Source organism: Acanthisitta chloris, unplaced genomic scaffold (genome assembly GCF_000695815.1).
Source record: "Acanthisitta chloris isolate BGI_N310 unplaced genomic scaffold, ASM69581v1 scaffold18290, whole genome shotgun sequence".
Classification (NCBI taxonomy): domain Eukaryota; kingdom Metazoa; phylum Chordata; class Aves; order Passeriformes; family Acanthisittidae; genus Acanthisitta; species Acanthisitta chloris.
The window spans coordinates 5,897-15,081 of NW_008652400.1; the positions used below are offsets into that span (position 1 = coordinate 5,897).

The window sequence follows — 9,185 nt, forward strand, 5'->3', positions numbered from 1 at the left end:
ATATTTTTTAAAGATGATTTATTGTTATTGGGACAGAGGAACTAAACATGAAGGTAGATAGCTGAATGCATATTGACCAGTATATTGAGCAGCAAAGTACTAGCAAAGATTTGGCTGCAAGTACCAGTGTGCAATAATTAAGGTAAATAAATTTAGAGTAGGAATAAAAACCTGCACACATAGGTAATTAGGTTACAAATATTTACTCTAAATCTGGCAGCCCAAAGTATGTAGTAAAAGGATGCATACTGCTGTGCTTTTTATCACATAATCAGCTGAGTCCACACTAAGGAAAGCTTGGTAATATATCTAGTGGTTTAAAAGTAAATGGTTGTAATGATTTTTAATTTTTAGGTTATTCAAATAAAACAATTTAATAATACAAAGAAAGTCCAATTTTATTATCTCTGGGGTGATAAGTACAGTATTATTCTTGGGATGCCTCTTTGGCAGATTGCATTGTGGAAAGGATTTACAAGCTATGTAGCTGGCTGACTAGCTTGCTGAGTCTTCTACTCCTGATTCCTCATCAAGTCTCTTTCAGCCTTTATTGTTCCTCTTTAAGTTCTCACTTCCCATCACTGTTCTTTAATGGCCTTATTTCCTGTCACTTCATCTAAGTCATACCTCCTTTTTAATTTTCTTTTTTTTTTCCTTACAAATTTTCACCACACTCACTCTTTTATTTGCAGACTAAGGAAATCTGCAGGTATTTAATCCATGATTTATAGCACAGCCTTTGGAAATACATTGCATTTTAAATTAAACTGGAAAGTTCATAATGTGCAAAACCTGGCTTTTCCACATATGTGTGGGATTTTTTAAAAACACTATTAAACTATGTAACTGTTGTTGTGATGATCATGCTGCACAGTACACTTTTTTTTCTTAAACCAGTTTCTAACTCACAAATAATTGGAAGTAATGAAGATGTGTAGGTAATGTTGGCTTTCTGCCTTAGGCTTTCTGTTTGGGTTGTTTGAAGTGCCCTTCTTTTTTTTTCTGGAATCCCTTAGAGTTATAGAAAAGAGGTTGACATTTAATTGAGGCAATAATTATATGAAGTTATGTCTTCATTACCAGTCATCTGAAATGATACAGTGTGTTGTGTTCCGTCAGTGTGCCACCAATATGAACAAAATGTCTAAGTGTCTCAGGAAAAAACCCCACCCTGTTTTTGATAATAGCATTCAGACTGCATATATTAATAGTAAGTTACTGCAGAACTCTGGTAATATCCACTCTAAGAAATATTATGCATTTTAAAGAGTATGTTTAAAAATATGATCCACCAAGGTCATAAGGCTCTGAAAATGTCATCTGAAATTCCATGGTCATTATCATTATACAAATTTGAAGTGATAATTTTGAAGAGGGGAAAAAACCCAGCCTTCGGAATATTGTAGTGCAGGTGGAAAATATCTACTTAAGAAAGACCTATTCATATATGAAAGGGTTTTGGGACTGAGAAGTGGAACTAGATCTAAATACCAGGACAAGCCAAGTTGAATAATCTGCTCAACTGTCTGATTATCAAAAGTAAAAATTCACTGCTTTGGATATTTCTTTACAATGTACTATTCACATGAAGATGCCATTAATAGTTCATTGATCTTTTTTTCTAACAGATATGTGTGCAACTATGGATGGAAAAACATAGTAAAAAATCCCTAATTAACAATTAATGTTCATATACCAACTCATTTCTAGCACTTCATTTAGCCCTTTTCATTTGAAGTGCCTGGTATAAAAGGGGTAGAGCAGGTTTTCCAACATGGGGTTTAGTGACCCAGAAGGAAATTCTAAATCAAAGGGAAATCTGAGAAAAAATTGCTTGCCTTTTTCTCTTGCTCATGTTCTTTACTGATTTGTGATGGCAAGACATGACAAGAGAAACAACTGAACTCTGAAATCATAGCCAAAAAAATCAACAAGTCTCCTTTGGGCTGTGATGTACATTTTGATATAATTGGTGGACTAAAGTAGCTTGGAAAATCTTCATGTTCTACTTAGGAATTCTGCCACAATCTTGCTAAACTATAGAAAGATTACCTCTTTCAACATTTAGCTTTAATGTTAATTGATGTTCATTGCCCTTTCTCTCATATTTCCTCATCCATTCCCTCTGGATGTTTGGTTAAACTGTGTGTTGCTTTGTATCATCATGTCCTAATTCTGCAATGAATTTTGCACAGTTAAAGTCGAAGCTGTTCGTACTCAGGAACTTGAAGTTAAATATATGGAGAGATGTTTGGCCAATTAAAGCACTAGAACTCAATTACTAAAGGCACTGAAAATTTCTGCCTTTCTGTGTGTTTGTTTACTGACAAGTAGAAATTTGGCCTTAAAAGGAGCTCTTTGGTAGTTGTTTTGATGATATTTTAAGTACTAGACCTAATTAAACTGTTCAGTCACTTACAGACAGAAGAGTTCCAGCAAAAGCATTGTGGCTGTTGGTCATATTTCCCTATGTTGTTTAGCACATTAAACCAGACAAGAATTCAAAGTGGTGCTTTAGCTCTTTGAGCTGAAAAAATAAAGCTACATGTTAGCAAGTAGATAGCGTTCCTTCTGATGTTTTATGTACGTTGTTCTTTGTACTATACTTTCTACCATTTCTGATGCAGGGAGAAATTTACAGAATTTAGGTGTATAAAGAGGTGAATGACAATGTCTTGAGCTATTTAAAATATTTCATTTTTTAGGGTATATTTTCAGATTCAGGAGAATGTTGAGTTTATGACTTCAAGTGAGCCAAAATGTGTAATGGTGGAAATTTCACCATATAATGCTGACATATACCTTTCTCGTTAAAGCAACACATACTTTCAGTTACCTTACTGTAGTGGAAGATCCTGAGATTATTAGGAGCAGTGTTAGGTCCTGTCAGTTACATAGATACTGAATAAGCTGCATCTTCTAGGATGATGCAGTGTGAATTTTCTGCTGACTGTCAAGTGAGCCTCAGTGCTTTGTTCTCATTGTATGTCAGTTCCCCTGGTAGTTCAGGACCTCTTTCAATCCTTTTGTTTAGGTGATTTTAAGAACTTTTTCGTTGACGTCTTACCTCCTTATGCTTTGAGCATCTGCCTCATAACATTTGGCTGTTGGCTGTCTCTGGGTTAACCCAGGAAAGAATTCCAGTCTCGACGTTGAATTTCTCTGCTTTGTTGCCTGACTGTAACGTACTGATTTTGTAGTTCAAAATAATGCTTTGCTTTAGAGCTGGTCCCTACGTTTTTAGGACAGAGGCTAAAACCTCAGACATTTTAATAGCAGTTAATACTTTATGCATATGGTTGATATTGCTGTGCTGCATTTTATGATCCGTGAAGCTGCTGGCTGCTAACAGTAGGGTTTCAGAGATAGTACCTTACAATTATTTGGTATATTTTTATTGCATTTTATGCTTTTCCACCAGCATTGGTCAGCTGACCTTCAAATCCAGGAGAATAAACACATTCCTGTACGCAGTGGTTCTACAGTATTTGTCCTAGGGCAAAACAGCCTGAATTGCAATTCACCCTTGTAATCGGGTGATACAAATTTTAATGTTCGTGAATTAAACTGTCACTTTTCTCATGAAATACTGATGTGGTTTACTCCAGTTAAATAAAGAGAGGTATTAAGCTTGATGTAAAGGTTTTATAGGAAGGTGGAAGCAGATTCTGGAAGCTGGGGTGTTTTTTTCATGAGTGAAGGCAGATAAGCCACTGGTGTGTCTTTGCACCAGAGCTACCAGTTTTCTTTTGCTCCTTTACCTGTTGACACTACGACTATGAACATGTAATCAGTTGAATCTGTACATGATACTTAGTAAGTCACTGTAAGGTGCCTTTTTATGACACCAGCTTCATACATCAAACAATTTTACATCGCTTTATACTTGATGTTTGTTAGCTGAGCATACATAGTTTGACTTGATGGATTTATATTGCATTGATCACAAACTGGTGTTAAAAGTCTGTGTAGGCATAGTGAGGAATTGAAGATCCTCGTGTTATACTCCATCATTTTTATTGACGTTTCCATATATTTTTCATTTCATAAGTTCTTGCTGGTCAATTGCAAAACTTCTTATCACTATTCTGCAGGCCTTTGGTGTTTCACAGGATTAAATATTTGAGCTTTTCTTGTGCTAGGACTTACAGGATTGTGCTGTAATTAAATGAAATGTCTTCCTTGTTTTTTCTAAGACTACAATGTAAATAGACAAGGGAAATCCCAGAAGCTTTCCTCTTTCAGAATCCTAAAGTAGTTTTACATCCTTTCTGTATCTTTCTCTAACAAGTTCCTGTAGACTGCTCTTTTCTTTCTTAGGACTACCTTGTCTCCACACCCACTTCTGTTCCCCTATGTCTTCGTATTGCTCTTTCTCTTTCACGAGAGACATAGATGTGCCTACATCATACGAAGTCTGTTTAAAAAGTGCAAGGGGAAGCTGGTGATCAAAGCAGAAGGCGTGCATTAGATGATAGTAGAAGCAATTATGAGATTCCAAATACTGGAATGTTGTTTGAATAAGGATGGGATAGATTGCATGAGTTTGAAAGGAAAGATGGTACTTGGAGGTGATTGACCTTGTGGGGCTTTTGTAGTTTCTGTGAGGTTCACATAAGCACCCAATATTTAGGAAAGAATGTCAGTAACATTAGACAAATGTACAACTTAAGCTTCGGCTTCTATTTCACATTCTTTCAGCATGTTGTGATTCGTAACATGCTGCACCACTTAATGAGCATTTGGTAGTGGAGCACTAAAATGGTAACTTTTGGGTGCTTATCTGAACAAAAATTTGAACCTTCTGAAATTCACCCATAATTAGAATTTTCTACTTTCAATCATGTTGCCAGCAGTATTTCAGCAATGAGGCTGGAGATACTCCATGATGATGCTTTTCAGGTCTGAATTGGAAGCTACAATTCAGACTTCTTATTATGAAGCTCTATTTTAGCAAATGCTCATCAAGAGGTGCAGCATATTATAGATTAAACATGCTAAAGTGATATCAAATCCTAATTAAGATTATGAAGAGAAGGTAAACCACCCAAATTATCATAGTTTTATATGCATTGTGAATGTATTTCCCATCTTATTTTTTTTTAGTATTATGGGCTGAACTGCTAACTTTTGTTGGAGGCTTTCATTAGTGTTGAAAACATTGAGAACAGCACAGCAATTTGATCTTTGCTCATATTACTGAGTTGTCATTGTGCTGTACTGTAACCATTTATGATGACTATGATATAGGATGCTTAGATGTTACAAGATTTGAAATGCCTATATGTAACTCTGCATGATGCAACAGAAAGAGGCTCCATCATTGATAACACTTAGGCAAAAAGAAGGTAATTTGATTTGCTGTGTTTTTTTCTCTAGATGGGTTCAGCTTTGTTTAATTTACTGCAAATACAAGCATCCGAATTCCAAACTGAAGTCATGGAGCCCTAAGATACACCGTTACAGGTTGTCATCTATCTTGTCTTGATCTTGTGAAAGGCCTCAGCTTCAGTTTATGTTTCCTGGATTTTTAAAACTTTCCCTTGTCTGCTTTACAAATTAGTAGTTACTAAATCCACACATTTGGAGACTGACTTAGAAGTCATTGATTAATTTTCAGATTATGCTTCTTGTAGTTTCAGTTCACACAAATATATTGTTGGCAAAAGATATGTTAGCTTCTTGCTGTGTCCACCAGTGAAGAAAAGACTACCCTACAAGTCTCACCTTATGTTGGTGGGTGGGTGTTGGTGGGTGAGTGTGTGAGTGTGAAGGTGTGATAAAAGCAGTACGCTTTCTATTAGTGATTCTGAGCCTGACCTTTCCAGGGCAGTTTCTTGTATGATTTTAAGGCTGTCTTATTGAAAACAACTGATTATAGATGTTACAGATAATGGTGATAGTGAGGAAATAGCTCAAATCAATAACTGTGAAACTAATGTAGTGTCAGGTGTAGGGTTGGTAGGGTTGAGCTGGAGAACAGAAAGCTTTAGGAACCTTAGTCAGAAGTTCTTTGTTTAGCTTTCCAAAGTCAGCTGAAAATAGAGAAGACATAGCCATAGTAGTACCTGATATAATTCCATTTTGCTTTAATGAAATAACAGCACAGATCCATTTCCCCCTTCTTTTTAGGTATCTTGTTTGTTTTCAAATGACTGCTAATGTTATTTTTCATTTCATATACAGGGTGATGGAGAATATCCTTCAGATTCTACTTTTTCTTTTAAATGCAGTAGAGCAGAGGAAAATAAACAACTTCTTAGATAAGTTTGGCTATATTTAAAAGAAATTACAAAACCCCTTTAATTTGAATATTTATATGAATATAAATTACTTCTACAAATGGATAAATTGTATTATTTTTGTAAATCTGCAGTGTTTCGCTTAGTTTTCCTTGAGGAAATATTCTGTTGATTTTGGGATATTGTATGTCTGTCTCAAACAGAACTCCTTTCCTACTTAAGCAGAGGGTTTTGCTTGAATAGTAATAGTACAATACAGCCCATAGTAATTTTGCATTACTATCATTTTGTCTTTAGGGATTTACTGAGGCAAACTCCGGCTGAAATTATGGTCTGAATAAGGACTACCAAGTTATGTCAGTAGTAATATCCAGTTTTGATATACTGCTTTACAAAGCGATTTAGGAATAAATATTTTTCTCATTTTGTGAAGTAGGGAGGTGAGCTGGAATCCTTGGAGTCACCCTGCAAAACAGATGAATGGCTAAAATAGTTTAAGAGTTCTCTGTCCATTAATTCATGCTGTTCAGATGATCATTCGTTTGGAATGAAAATGTTCTTGTGGTATTAGTTCAGTGAATTTGGAGGACTGTAATGCTCCAAAGAAACCTGAGAAAGAAACTAGAAAGAATCCTGTTAGAAGAAAGTTGTTAAATACTCTCATTTGTGGATATGTTAGGCTGGAAATAAAAGACATGTTTTAGATACCACTTCCACTTACATGATAATATGTAGATGGTATACTCATGTGGGCATATCAGAAGTGGAATTCTGCGTGTAAACTCTGGAGCACAAACCAGAATTCTGGATTCAAATCATCCTGAAATAAAATGTTTTAAAATTCCAGACTGCTATGCAGACTTGATTTTTTTCTCTTTTTTTTTTCTATATTGGAGTGGTTGAAATCTTTGTTTCTTAATACAATTGAATTTTTGGCTTTTCAGAGCTTCGAAAGGAACATTGGAAAGTCAGAAGAGCTGTTAATTTTAACACTTGAACTTTTTCAGATCTATGAATGAACAGAAAGTAGAATTGCCACAGTCTGACACTTCTAATTATGATTTGGCAATATAAACCACACATGAAACATGAGCAATAAATTGTACTAATTTTGCTCAACAAAATGAAGAAGTAAATTGAAGGTTAAAAAGTAAATAAAACAGGATTATGATAGGAACACCTCATATTGTGTCTGAAAGGAACCCACATTAGATTTTCACTTTGAAATCCACACTGTTTTGAAGTTTGGTTTCATGGTTGATTTAGATGTGAAATCGATTTAGTGTTGAATTTTAGCACCTTAGGTGCTGTGAAATTTGTAATCTAGTTGTATTTTTCAAGAACCTTTGTGGTGTGTCTTCTCTTATTTCCCTGTTGTTTTATTTTAAGTAATATATTTATTTGTGTGTATCTCAACCTAAAAATTTCATCAGCTGAGCCACAAAAAAATAGTGTTTGATTCAGAGATTTAATTTAATTAAATCTTTATACTGCTTACATTTCTTCAATGAAAAAACAAACCTAATTTGAAAAGTAAAATTGTTCTGCGTTGGCTGCAAGTATAATTTTACAAGTGGCAGCATTTCTCCTAAAAAGAGGCTAAACAATTCAGTTAAGTTTTCACAGAACCACACACCAATAGGATGAACTAACTTAGACCTAGTTGTCAAAAATTGAACGCAAAGTCCAGAAATCTTTGGTACTTATCCCTCATCATTTCAGACCATTCTTATGTTTTTTTTTTTTTGGTAATGGATTTAAAAACAGATACCCTGCTTTTGCCAATCATGAAACTAAATACATTGCATTATCAATCCTGCAAGAATGTCACCAGCTGATTTCAAACTTGGGAAATAGTTTTGCATTTTCAAGAAAAGCTTCTGCTCTTGACCTGTCACTGCAACTGCTAATGAGTAATATGCAAACAAATCGATTTGTATGTGCAGTACCATGCAAGAAAGATGAGTCTCAGAGTAAAGCATAACAGTTTTTCCTGTTTATGTGTATAAAAAAGATAGTCTAGGTGCCAGACACTCATTCACCACCTCAGAGAAAGAATGAACTTGAGGAGGAGCTCATAATAACTTGAATTTTTGCACAGTCTTTTCCCTTTTCCTTTTGTTTCAAGGTTCAGCCATAGAAGCATTATTTGTAGGATATGATTTCTAGCAGCAGTTAAATAAAATGAAATGACTTTTGTAAGATAATTTTAAAGATCTGATTCTATTCCAGAATTTTAAAAAATACTTAAAATTAGAAAACATATATGAGTAAGTTTTGTTCTCTTGCATAGATCCCAGAGTAATGCAGCAAAGATTATGTAAGTAACTTGCTGTAAAAGCAAAACACTCCTGATTGTTTTGTGCATACACAGCCAAATCAATGGGCAACTCAAGCAACTATGAAGATTTCCAGTGTTCAGCCAACTTTGGATGATGCCCACATTGTAAATTTCAACACTTAGCTAGTTTTAACAGTGAATCTCCAATGCCAACAGAATTGGCTCGATTTATGAAATAGTTGTTGCAAATCTAAAAAGCTTAAAGGAAGTATTTTTGTACATATATATCAGTACTAAATACACATGCACTGCTTTAGTAAGTGTTGCAGAAGAGGAGTGCAGGTAGTTGGAGCTCAAAAACTTCATTTAAACTAAAGGAGACAAAAATAATTGATGCCATTTCATGTTTCATAATTGACGATATATTTTTTACAGGGAATTTTGAGGCAGATAATGACAGTAGTGGAGACACTACAGTGCATTTGCAGACTACTTTTATAGCAACACCAGAATATACTAAGCCCAGCCTTAGCACTAATAAAGAAAAAAGCAGTTATAAAACACAACTTGCATGGCAGGTGTAAAAAACCACATTCTTGTGTAGCATTGGAAACTGCCAGAATTTTTTTTTTTGGCAGTATGTTCTTAGGCAAAATAGAGTG

The 9,185-nt window shown here is 34.8% G+C and overlaps 1 protein-coding gene across 1 annotated transcript in view; it reads left to right on the top strand.

The window, feature by feature from the left end:
* Positions 1–9,185, top strand: part of ADAMTS6 (ADAM metallopeptidase with thrombospondin type 1 motif, 6) — a gene marked incomplete at its 5' end in the record, with an annotated part of 60,941 nt that overhangs the window by 642 nt on the left and 51,114 nt on the right. The gene's annotated exons all lie outside the window — the stretch shown is intronic.